The sequence below is a fragment of the Amia ocellicauda genome, chromosome 3, assembly GCF_036373705.1.
Source record: "Amia ocellicauda isolate fAmiCal2 chromosome 3, fAmiCal2.hap1, whole genome shotgun sequence".
Classification (NCBI taxonomy): domain Eukaryota; kingdom Metazoa; phylum Chordata; class Actinopteri; order Amiiformes; family Amiidae; genus Amia; species Amia ocellicauda.
The window spans coordinates 48,447,013-48,460,750 of NC_089852.1; the positions used below are offsets into that span (position 1 = coordinate 48,447,013).

The 13,738-nt window shown below is 38.9% G+C and overlaps 1 protein-coding gene across 1 annotated transcript in view; it reads left to right on the plus strand.

Annotated features, from left to right (window-relative positions):
- The window catches only part of LOC136746922 (FRAS1-related extracellular matrix protein 2), an 89,432-nt gene that overhangs the window by 55,282 nt on the left and 20,412 nt on the right, over positions 1-13,738 (plus strand). The gene's annotated exons all lie outside the window — the stretch shown is intronic.

Here is a 13,738-nt window from a genome sequence, read left to right on the forward strand (position 1 = left end):
GTTGAAGTGATAGAGAAGTGTTGAGCTACACAGTTCTACATGAGACTTGAACCGTAAATTCTGTTTTGGGCAAAGGTAGCACCATCTATTTCTGGATTAAATAAAAGAAATACAACATTTTAGAGAACATTGACGAGTGATGTAACAATTCCTGAAGTAACAATTCCTGTGCATTTTCTCAGACTAAATAAGAGTGAAGTTTGCAGCTCTGAAGAAGCTCTGTAGGAGATGAAGGTGACAGGATGTGAAAAACCTGGAGAGCTATAAAAGAGTGATTCTGCCCCTGTTGTGGCATGCACTTTTAATTTTCCATATGCCTTCAAGGAGCCCCTTATCATGCATCTCCAGGCAGAGGCACTGAGCAATCTGGTTTTATCTCCCTGCTTTAGCTCTTTGTTCGTCAGCACCTCCGGGGTATGTCTTTTCAGCTATCTCAGGAACGACTGCTGTGTAAAATATTCAAAGAGCAAAAGGTGGGAAAGAAGGAGTGTAAATCTGATCTGATTCCCTGGTAATTTATTATTGAATTTTTTATAAAGAAGAAAGGAAGTTGTACATACCCTTTGAAGTGGAGTATAACACAAATAACTCCTTAAATGCCATCTTTGGGAGGTGTTACGTTTCTGCTTTGTTTATGTAGGTACGCTTCTCGGGTCAATATACAAACACAGCTGGTTGTCAGCGGACATGTTGGTTCTGAATGTAAGTGATTCGTTTGGAGGGCAAGCTTTGGAAGGAATGAAGATGCCTAAGAATGGTCCACCTCATCTTTTTCTACCTTTCTTGACACAGGATCTGATAGACGCTTTATAATATTTCTTTATAGACAGAAAACATTGTGATAAAACATGAAGAACAAAGACAGACCATGGGTAACAGCTTTCATTGCATTTAGAAAGAAGAGATATAAAACTGAAAGTAAGGGAAAATAAAAATGGGTGTGAAACTCCCTGCATACTTCACATTTCTGAAGAGCAGCCCCCTTGATGAATAATGATTATGCCGTGTTTTTCAGTGAAAAGGGAAAAAAACACTCCTCACAGCAGCTCTGCCTGAACAAGGAAATGTGTTGTGCATATCGTGTAATCTATTTCTTCCATTGCAGACAAGAACCAGCTTAAGAACCCAGTCTTAAAAAAAAAAAAACACCAAAAAGGCACCAAATCTAATTCTTTCTTCTTAAAAGCAAAACCCGGAGCTTTTCAAGTAGGAGATTGCTTGTCACGCAGGCGTACTTTCCCTGGCATTTTCTCCCCATCCTCCCAACTGACTGTGTTTTAGATGTGTTCAGAGATCTGTGAACAAAACCAAACTGATACGCAAAGATGCATTTCAAAGGGATCTCTCGGGCTCAGACCAATATAAGAACATAAGAACATTAGAAAGTTTACAAACGAGAGGAGGCGATTCGACCCATTGTGCTCGTTTGGTCTCCATTAATAACTAAGTGATCCAAGGATCCTGTCCAGTTTATTTTTAAATGTTCCCAAATTGTCTCTTCAACCACATCATTGGGGAGTTTGTTCCAGATTGTGACGACTCTCTGTGTGAAGAAGTGTCTCCTGTTTTCTGTCTTGAATGCCTTGAAGCCCAATTTCCATTTGTGTCCCCGGGTGCGTGTGTCCCTGCTGATCTGGAAAAGCTCCTCTGGTTTGATGTGATCGATGCCCTTCATGATTTTGAAGACTTGGATCAAGTCCCCACGTAGTCTCCTCTGTTCCAGGGTGAAAAGGTTCAGTTCCCTCAGTCTCTCAGTAGGACATTCCCTTCAGACCTGGAATAAGTCTGGTTGCTCTCCTCTGAACTGCCTCTAGAGCAGCGATATCTTTCTTGAAGTGTGGAGCCCAGAACTGTCCACAGTATCCAGATGAGCTCTAACTAGTGCATTGTACAGTCTGAACATTACTGCCCTTGTTCTCAATTCTACAGTTTTGACAATATACCCTAACATCCTGTTTGCCTTTTTTAGTGTTTCCCCACATTGTTTGGATGGAGAAAGTGAGGAGTCCACATAGACTATTTGTTCTTTCTCATGTGTTACTTCATCTAGTTCTATTCCTCCCATAATGTAATTATAGTGGACATTTTTGTTACCTGCATTTAATTCCCTTGCACTTGTCCACATTGAATTTCATCTGCCAGGTGTCGTCCCACAACTGAATATTATCTAAGTCTCTTTGAATAACCTGTGCTGCCGAGATTGTATCTGCTGAGCCACCTATTTTAGTATCATCTGCAAATTTGACAAGTTTGCTAACTATCCCAGAGTCCAGATCATTAATATAGATTAGAAAAAGCAAAGGCCCTAGTACTGATCCCTGTGGAACTCCACCAACAACCTCACTCCAGTTAGAGGCAACTCCTCTAATCGACACCCTCTGCTTCCTATACATCAACCAGTTCATAATCCATCTACTTACCCTGAATGCCTACAGCCTCCAATTTGAGGATCAGTCTTTGGTGTGGAACCTTATCAAAAGCTTTTTGGAAATCTAAGTATATCATATCATATGCTTTCACATGATCTACAGCTGCAGTTGCATGTTCAAAAAATTCAAATAAATTAGTAAGACATGATCTGCCTCATCTAAACCCATGTTGACTATCTCCAAGAATATGGTTTTCATTAAAATGCGCCTCTATTTTCTGTTTAATAATTTTTTCAAACATTTTACAAGTAATGCAGGTATTTTTTTATGCCATCTCTCTCTCTCTCTCTCTTTCTCACCTTCCTACTCCTTCCCTTTCCTCTCTCTCTCCCTCCCCCTCCCCCTCTCACTCCTTTTCCCCCTCTTCCCCTCCCCATCCAAATCGTCTCCTCTCTCCCTCACCTTTAAACAGTAACCTGTCTGAAGTAGGCACCTTTCTATGGACTGTGAAATGATTTGCTTGTGCCACTCTAGCTAAAATGACAATAAAACATGGTACAATAAATTATAGATTTCAATTGGGCTTCATATGGCCTTAACCTCAACACACTGTCAAGAAAATCACTTGTAGGAAGATAAAGGAATTGTCAGTTATATATATATCAATTCATCCGTTTGAACATAAAACCGACAAAAGGATGTTCTATTCGCTAGAGGTCCTATAAATGAAGATACTCTGTACATAAAGGCCTCTACTTTATTTAATTTTTTTATAAACTTCAACGTCAGTTGACCAATACAGTGCCTCATACCACACTTAATATCTCACTAGTATTCCTGCTTAAAATTGCGGACAATTGTGTATTTCATTTTTCTGTCATTATTTTGTATTATTATTTTTATTTCTTGGCAGACGCCCTTATCCAGGGCGACATTACAACATACAACATAATTTTTCTTTGGAATTGATAAGAATAATGTGCAGTAAGTCTCGGATTATAGAAGAGTTCAGTCCATTCAATTCCCAGGCTTGTGCTGTGGTAGGTCTGTTTACTTCCCTTTACACTTCTGGGACCTTTTAGCAAAGAAGCGGTCAAACCTTAAAAGCATGACAAATGTGGATTAATTGGGGCCTTTTACTGCACTCATAGGGGAAAAGAGAGTTCCTTGAAATTCTCACTTTGCTGTACAGTTACTGGCTTATTGGGAGACTGAACATGGTATGCATTAGCCCTTGACCTAATAATCCATTCAGAGTGGCATGACAGCTGCCTTGTGTTGGTAAAAAAAAAAAAAAAATTGGTAGTAGATCTTTGCTTCTTCACATGATCCAATGCCAACCCTAATGGTTGGAGCACAAATGCCACAGATTAGTTCAAGATAGAATACCCCGGACCACAAAACCAGATTGGAACCTAATTGTAAGTTGTCATACATATCTTAATTGGGGGCATTAATGTCTCCGAAGCTGCCTTCTGACAGATAATCGCTGCCATTATGAGGAGCACGGTTCGCTGAGAGATTACAGTAAATGGAAGACTTGTGTGACAGCCGCGTCACTAAAGTTATCATGTTTCAAATATCTATTTATTTTTCTTCTTTTCGAGTTTCCAGAAGATGATTTGACCTTCCGTTCACCCTTTATGCAAATGCGACTTGGCTTCCCAGTTTGGGGAATGAAGAAACGTATTGTTTCTCGTCAGCCACCGCCATCCACCCTTCCTTTTCCTCTTTGACAGAAAGGGGGTCGGGGTTTATGGGTAAAGCTTGCACAGTTACCTCTGACTCACTCTCCTTTCTGTTGGCAGTTGTCATTCAGAAAGTGCTCGTTATATTACCGCTAAGCATTCCTATAACACATAAAAACACTGCCAGTGCTGGGGTGTGAACCAGCACCGTATGGCGTAGTTTCTCATAAGGGCTGAGGAGAGTGGATTAATCAATGTGTGATCACAGGGGAGTCTAACAGCAACAAAGGTCAGGCGTTTAATAACATTACAACAGGCCCTTCCTGTAAGACCCGGGACCCCTCAAAAAGCGCTGCATTATCAGTTCTCAACGGGAGGGCTCCGTGAAAAAAGCAAAAGGGAAGTATTCAGCTTCTCTGCACTTCTGTGTTCCCACTTGGGACTGCATGTCAGAGTGTTCCTTGTTTATTTGAAAAGGCTTGCGTCTGCACTCTTTTCTTAATCCGAAAAGTCCCAGGAAAGGAGAGGAAATGAGTTCTAGATTGTATAAAGGTAATAACTGGAAACCCTCAGCTCGTACCGGTTATTGGACGTGTTTAGGTCGTGAATGCCCACTTCTAATATTTTCTCCCACGTAATAGCATCTAAATTGTGTGTCAGTCCTAAGAATAATTACACTGTGTATCGTTCGTTTCCTCATTTTCTCCTTTACAAACCGTTCCATGTAAATAGCCTCAGTAAAGGATTGGTTGAGTCAGTTTTATTAGTGTGTAGATACATCTCCTCTAGCTTGCTATGTTCTAGGTTGACATGTTGCAATTAAAAAAACAAGAGCAGCATGTATTTGTATCAAACCCATCATTTGTCCCATAATGAGCACTAAGCTAATCCTTAATCATGTTCTTCCAGGGCAAACTTAAAAGAAACAAAGATGGTTATTTAATGCCCTCCTTTCGAGATAAGTCTGTTTGAATGACATAAATCTCATTAGTCCAGAATAGCTGTATTAAAGTATAATTTGAAATAACATGCCAGCCTTAGCGTAGGAGATTAAAAGGAGAGTTTAGCGAAAGGACAGGAAACAGAGATCCATTGTGGAAAGACGCATCTTCTACTGTTTTATTGTTACCTGTGGAAAGAAAAAATACAGATTCCATCTCATGTCAAGAACTTTGAAGAAAAAAAAATATCCTGAGGCTAGTGTCTGAAAGCTTTTTTTTTTACTTTGTTTCCATGATCTAGTTGTTGGGGCATGTGTAACCTGATCAACTGTTTAAAAACAAACAGGTCTGTAAGCTGATTCGGGTGTGATGTGCAGGTCTCACTAGGGAGGCCTTGGTTTGTTGAGGCACCTATACAATTAAAATCACTTTGAGAATTTAGTTCAAATTGTTCAATGTTTTTATTTTTTTGAAGCCCAGGAATCATTTGCCTTGACAAGGTAGAGAGGTATAATCTGCTCAGTGTGATAGCCTTCAATTCAATAAATGTTTACCATTTGTCTTCTAAACGAAACTGTGTCTGAGGCGCCCTGTTATGTTAATAGAAGAGGCAGACAATTACTAAATCAGACTCTACTATTTTCTGAACATACAGGGTGTCATTTCGCAGAAGTGTTGACTCATCACCACAGCGCCATTAGATTTCATCAGGTGAAAACCAAATGGCAATTTCACAATATCACATTTATACAACATGGTGATCCTCAGTCCTTGTCTTTGACAGCTAGGTTCCTCTAGTTATTCTGAATGGATCTAATTGTTCACTTTGCTTGAACCTGTTTAACCCTTTTCCCTTGCTAGGTCTAATAAATCAGGTAATGATCTATAAAACCTAGTCAACCTAGTAAGCCCTCCAGGATCAGATTTGAGGCCCTTTCCTCATCTATCAAGTTCTTGAAGGATCCCAGTGTACTGAACTCAGTGACCTTGCTTGAGAGATTGGTACAAACATTGACAACACTGGTTTAAAGAACCCTGGCTAAGTTATTATTATTATTTTTTCCATATCTTATTTTTGTTAGGGCCCGTGTTGCAGAGAAAATCTCGAATCTTAATTGTAGGTGCAATATCCAATGCACAGTTAATTTTTGTTTGCCATTATTATTATTGAACAGACCTGTACAGCGCATGTTGTTGTCAAGCATGCAATAATTGTGATCTTGTTTAAAGGGAGCAGCAATGTATATATCGACCATACTTTGCGATGTCAGTTGTGTTTTGTGAACATCATTTCTCCATTTAACTTTAGTTTAACGTTCAAGTATGTCTCACTGCAAAGAGATGATGAGACTGAACCACAGCCAACTGAGGAGTTGTGACCTTTCTTTAGAGAAAAGACTCCCTACCCAATAATAATAATTGTGAATTAATTATTTATTGCTGTCCCTTTATTCATTTCAGACCAGAACAAGGCAAATGTAATCCTTGATTCCTTCTTTTATGCCTTGTGGAAGTCATTTTACCGGTGTACCTTCAGCAACAGGAGATAATATAAAAAGGATTTATTCCACGTCTCATTTATTACTCCAGGGGATATTTTTTACAGCACCTGTTACTGCCACTGAGGACTGCCGCCGTTTCCTGTCTGGCGTGTTGTATTTAAGCAGCTGTACAGTCTGCCCATTGACGGCCTGTGTGAAACAGAAGGAGGATACTGCCCCCTACTGAACAGAAGAATATTCAAGACTCTTCGATTGATGCAGAATTGAATCTTACTTACATTTTGATCTTTCAAAACTCGCCAATGTGAATATTTCTACCCCCCATATTTACAAATATGTAGTTAATTTACTCAACTGACTTATCAGTAGTAGCACTAGTAGTATTACAACTACTACTAATAATGTTAATATTTTAATGTTATTTTTTTCTTTTAATTATCAATGCAATCTTTTTTCAAGATCATGCAGCAATCCTGAATGTTCTCAAATATTGCCAAATTAAATTAAATTAATCTTACAGTTATGTGAAAGGGTTGGTTGTTACATCCCTTGTATTTAGGCAGATGTATGAAAGATTTGCAATTATCGGGAGTTGTGGTCTGGCCAAGCAAAGACGTGATCAAAGGGTTTTCTCCACCACCACCGTCTCCAGAGTTGGCTTTTCATGAAGCGAAGTTAGTCGAGGAATGCTGGTGAAGTGCTGTATTCAGACATAGAGGGCACAGATTTGCCCGTCATCATATGGTCTTTCCAGTTGCCAAGTCAGCTGTCTTTGGAATGCCTTCTGCTGTTCTATGAATTGCAGAGGCTGCTGGGATTTCGCAAAGCCTTTTCTGGTGCATCATGAATTCAAAACAACCAGATTGGAAGCTGTTAATGAAAGTGTTCTCGCCATTCGTTTGAAACACTGTAATCCATTTCGTTTACTAAATAATGTCCAATAAACTATACTTATCTAGCAGTGATAGCTTTCCGGAGTTTGTTGAACAGTGAGTCGGCCTAGAGAAAACTGAACAGAGTTGGGTATCCTGTATGGATGCTTATTTTTACTAAAACTAAAGGAATCACTGAATATTCAGATACTTTCCACTACAACTGAATTTTACCAGGGTACCTTTTCAGCTATTGCAGCCCCTGAAGATGACTTTGGTAGTTACCACAATGCCATGCTGTGCTTCACCTCAGGATCTCCTGCACCAAAGTGTAGCACGTCCTTTGCTGACATTGAGAGACATATACACTCATGCACCCATATCAGCGGTGTAATATAAAATAAATTGCCTGTGATTGAAAGTACCAGAGTACCAAAAGGGCTGTTAAACATGAGAATGCATGTAGAGCAGGATAAGAATCTTGTATTGGCGGTATCACGTCATTCACATATAATCTGTGTTCTAGCACACCATATGATTACTCACTTAAAATAGCAGATGCGTGGGTCTGCGAAGACTAGGATCAGGGGGATCTATAAACAGGGCCGATATGAAGGGCCCTGCCGCTTTTCATTACATTTTACATTACATTTCAGTTTATTTAGAGAGGAAATATGATGGTAGGGTGGCTCTAGAGTGATTACCTGGGTGGTGGCTGCCCAGTTTAACAGATGCTGGACACAAGGAGATGTAAAAGAACCTCATTTGAAAATGTCTGTTTTCCACTCTACTGACTTTATGTAACCTATGAAATCATAAACGGGGGCTGTTAATGAAATGGACAGGCCAATTACCAAGAAGAAACTTTATGGATCACTCAAAAGGACCAATGCAGATAATTATCTGAACCTTGTCAAGCGGTAAACTGGTAAATTTTGGTTTGCGTAAAGGCAATTCCCTTATTGTAAGCTGAATGCTGAAATATTGATGGTATTTTTCCACTCCTAAAAAGAACCTCAGTGATAAGGTGGATATTGCATTATAGGTAATAAAGAGCGACACACCTAAAACTAATTAAAAGGTTCAAAGGAGTATAATTTCTCCCCTGTGATAATTAAGTTTTATGGCTCTTGGCTTTTGTTTTCGGATTAGCAATGGTACCGTGGTCTTGTTTTTTTGTTTGTTTTCCGAGCATTTCCAAAATCTGCTCCAGGCCAAGAGGCAGAGTGTTTGAAGTGTGGAAACTCATATTTCACTCTCCTTAATCTACGCCAAGGGTAAGTGCTATTGGCAGAGACCTGCTCTGTGACTGCTGCTGTGCTCTTTTATATCAATCCCAGATGTAGAGACTGCAGTCTGTGGCCAAACAGCTTAATTTGCCAGCAACAAGTGCATGGAAACCTGGAGGTGCTTTGGTCACAGCTTGAAACCCAGGTTTCAGTCAGTGTAATGAATTGGCTCTGTTATGAAATATGTAAAGATGGAGAGCTTCATTGCCTGGAACATGCCATTGCAGCTAGCAAATTCAGTTTAGCGATGCTTTAGAGACAATAGGTAAGATCTGTCCTATATTCAACTATTTATTTAAACAAATTGCCTTTTGGAGCTAAATTATGCTTTTAAGCTTTTGATATACAATACAATTAAGTCAGTTGTGTGTTTTTTAACTATTACAATATTTGCTACTTCATATCCTTGTGATAATTATAAAGTCGCAGGATGGAGAATAGTTTTTCTTATGATCCTAAAATGCAGTTTATTCTGTTTGGAGGACCACTTGTTGAGAATAGGTGATATATCTTCAGAGGAAAAATACAAACAAGGCCAGATCAGTTGTGTGCTGTTTCCACTTTGTCATGCCTTGTGGATTTACAGACATATTACATAGCTATCTGACAATAATTAATCACATGGAGCGTCACTTTACAGCCATCACATCTCTTCTTTGTGCCCAGATAAAACAAGAGCATTTGGCTGAGATATCCCAACATGCACTTATCTGCTGTCGGTATCCCGGCCTGCTTTTAATTAATTGCTTACCGCTTTTGGGTTTAGACTATTTGGACTTAAAAACAAATATTTCAATACAAAAAAATGCATAATCCCTCTTTTCAAAACCTTCTGAGTACAGGTTATTATACAACATGCAAAATTGAAAACTGCAAGAGAATACAAGATGATTGAGTGTTGAACTCTGAAGAAGTCCTAAACAGTATAATGGAAAATTAGATAAACCTTGGGGGATAATAATACAAATTATCATCATCAGCTTAATCTCTTCTAACAAGAAAAAGTGTTGTAAATGGGCAATATATATAGATATAGATGGATTGGATTGTAAAACATGATGATGATGATGATGATGATTATTATTATTATTATTATTATTATTATTATTATTATTATTATTATTATTGTCATATATTTTAGCAGACACCCTTATCCAGGGTGACAACTCTTACAATATATCAAATTATTAAAATATCACATTAGAACATGATGATCTAATGTGCTTTTTTCTATCTTGTACGTGGCTGTCATAAAATTGTCAGCCGGGCTCTGTGAGTCACCTTGTTAAACAAGTGAACAGGCAAAAACATATTTTTCTCGGATGAATAAAATCATGTGGCAGATAAGGAAAAACAATCCAGATAAAACAATAATTCATCGTATTTTCGTCATGCCGATGTGTCCCCCCCTCCCCTCCCATTTGCCTCTTCCCACTCGGTGTCTTCTCTTGTCAGTGTTGGTGACATATTATCTTTAATTAAGTTATAAGACTACGCTGATTCTGATATGCTCAGCGTCTTTAGAATATGGCTCCTGGGTTTACTATCGTAGCACATCGTTTTCACTGCTAAGTTGGGCCAAAAGTAATTTCATGGCAACTCTATGAAAACAGCTTGACATCTCTTTCATTTCCGTGAATGCATATCCTCTAATATAGCTCTCAGAAAATAAGTTTTAATAAAATGCTAGGGATTTGTGACATTTCAAAAGGATAGCAGTGTGGATTTTGAAATGATCCCTTCTGCCACTGACAGAATCAAATGCTTTAATTATAATAATTTTGGATGCCTTTTTACAGATTTAAACTTCATGGTTCTCTGTTTTTTTTTTCCTTTCTCATTCATTACTGACATTTTCCACTGAATTGGGCATTTATTTCTAGTTATGGTGTGTTTGGGAGTGTGTTTGTGTATGCTGGATGCAATTATAGTTGATTTTTTATTGAGACGTCCTATTTTTAGGGACCATCAAATTACTAACATTTAAGAGATAAGTAATTCTATCCGTCTGGAGTTAGCTGTGTTTAAAATGGCTTAATGGATGTAAACCTTTCTAGTTGCTTCTAACTGCCTGTGGTTGCCCAATGCACTGACACAAATGACTATCTTCAGTTAAACACCTGCTGCTGCACTAGTGGTGAAGTCAGTGCAGGGTATTCAAGACAAAACATTTTAACAATCTTCTCACATTTAATAATCCTTTTGTATTTCCTCAGCATTGGCATGTTGTTAAATCTACTGTTGATAAAGTTATGTAGAACTAACCTTTTGTTCATTGAGAACAGTTTTATTGCGGTTAACCACTCCCGATTTGGTCCACTGCTCCGAAACACAGATGGTGTATAAAGTTGTTCGGCATAGGTATGGGCACATTTCCTGTGCATAATTCGAATCAGAAGCACGGTTGATCACAAACTTCTTGTATCTGTTGGGGGCTTTCTTTTCACAGGAATTTACTACTAGAACCTGACTTGGCCACCCATAGTCCTTCAGGTTTAATAGGTGAATTCAAATGGTCAATGAGTAGAGACAGGGAAATCATGCTCAACTGCAGTAATTAACCAACTATGGATACAATTAAGTAATTAAAAATCTTGAAAACCATGACTGAAAACCAGAAGACTCTCCAAGAGCAGGGTTTTGGACATCTGACCTCAAGAAATAAACGTGTTCTCCAAACACGGGAGATTTTTCTCTGAGGAAATGTCAAGTTAGAAGTTAACTGTCATCATCAAGATTATCAGGGTGGGGCTGAGAGTTGAAGGAGTTGAAGGAGCCAGTGGTTTATCATCTAGCTAATGGACCATACCCCTTTGAAGCCTGTTATTTGTCTGTTTTAAAAATGATCCTTATCTGATAGCAGTCCGGTGTGACTGCAGCTAGGCTCCTGTCGCCAACCAGAGGGTTTTCAGGTCTTATTATTTCAGAAGCATGTGAGGTCACCTTATGGCTTTCCCGCTCCCAGTGTTGTTTAATTTGTCTGCGACGGCCGACACCACAGTCTGATTGCGTGGCTTTCAAGTGCTTGCTCGTTTCCTTTTGCACACTCTTCATAAATGTCACTACAAGTGTGATAAGGGGAGAAAAATATGTTTGCCTGGGCTAATTCACATATGCTGTCCTGTATGAATGTTACTATAAGATTAAAATAATATCTTATTGTGTTAGTGTATAAAAGAAAAAAGACCAATGTTAACTTTCCCATGGTCTGTTACATGCAGATGTTTACATTGTTTGAATCCTTAAAAGTAAAAAAATGCACTTCTAAATATGAAATGTATAAGAGAGACAACTATTATTCTTCTATATATACATTATATAAATCATTGTATAATACTATAGGCTTTTACATGATAGTCTTAGACATCCATTACAGTTAGATGACAGTCACAGACCCTTTTGAAAACGGATCTCAATGGATTTTTGCCTTTCATTCTTGCTAATGCAAACATTAAAGCTTTCATTGCTGGTGTTTAATTTGTCGTGTACATATATCCCATTAGGTTTCTCATAGCTCAGGCCATTAAAAAAGATCCAAAGTGTTGTTTGATGCTCTAATGCTTGTTAGGTGGCTGTGCAGTAAGATGTAAAACTCTTTGCTTAAGTGAGTCATTAATAGAATACATAACAAAGTCCTTTTTTTGAGTAATGGGCTATTTAGGCAACTACAACAACATAAACTAAATACAACCTGTCATGTTCATTGTGGTAGAAACATAATATAGGCTTGTTACCAGATGAAAGCCTCACCACAGTTGGTGTGTGCCATTGTGGTAGGCTCAGTGTTGAGAGTTGTGGGGTGATGCTGTTGAGGCAAGTCCAGCAAAATGAATCATATGACCCTTGGTGAATATCATAGGAAGCGTGGATGAGTTGCCATGAGTATCAAAGTTTTATGTGTCCCAGTCTATATTTATTCAAATCAATTTAGAATCATTCTATTTATTCTCCATGACTCCCTGATCGCCCCTTATTAGGACTTTAAGTTCTTTCATCACCCAGACCTCCCCCACCTCCAGAAGCATTGACTTGTCCAAACTCAGCACCTGACACTCATACAGCTCTTCACTGTAGTAGTGAAAATGTTACATCAAGGATGTATTTCTTTGGGGCAATGGAAGAATATGTGTAAATATATTAGCAACACCCTGAAAATAGACCACACCAAACAATGTTAAGGGGGCAGCTCTGAAAAGTGTATACAAAAACCAACAACTTCACCTCACAGCCTCAAAGGCTCCTGGGTCTGATTTATCATATTGAACTGAATCTCGGGAAGTGTAAACTTTTCACTGCCATTATTTCCATATATCTGTTCAAGTGACTGGAATCTAGGGTTTCAAAAATAGGTGTTCAATAAATGCTATCAAATGCTATCACAATATCATTGATAAATATGGCAGCAGTGTGGAGTAGTGGTTAGGGCTCTGGACTCTTGTGTGGAGGGTTGTGGGTTCAATCGCAGGTGGGGGACGCTGCTGTTGTACCCTTTAGCAAGGCACTTTACCTAGATTGCTCCACTAAAAACACAGCTGTATAAATAGGTCATTGTATGTATTGTAACAATTGCAAGTTGCCCTGGATAAGGGTGTCTGCTAAGAAATATAAGAATAAAAACAGTGAACTAAATCAATCACTGACTAACATTGTTTCAAAAGAAGGGTTTGAATACTTTCCAAAGCAAAGCTCCTTCAAACAGTCTCACATTTACTTAATTCCTGTTGTGTTTGCACATCGTCTCCGCTGTCTTGAAGAGCGGTGCGTTTCGGATAGCAGGAATATGACATGTGGTTTTTGCTAATTGAGGTCAGGCCGGGGCTGACAGATCCATTAGCGTGGCTTCCTTCAGCTGCTCTCAAGTTGCACAGGATATCCACAGCGCTCCAGAGGTGCCCGTGCCCAGTCTGCCAGGAGTGTGTGTCACTTGGATTGTGTGTGTGTGTGTGTGTGTGTGTGTGTGTGTGTGTGTTTACATGAAAAGGAAAAGAGATGTGTATTCGCTGTCCATTTGCCGCTCTGCCTTCTCCAATTACTTCCTAAAATGGCAACCTTTGTGTCACAGAATTATTTCGAAAGG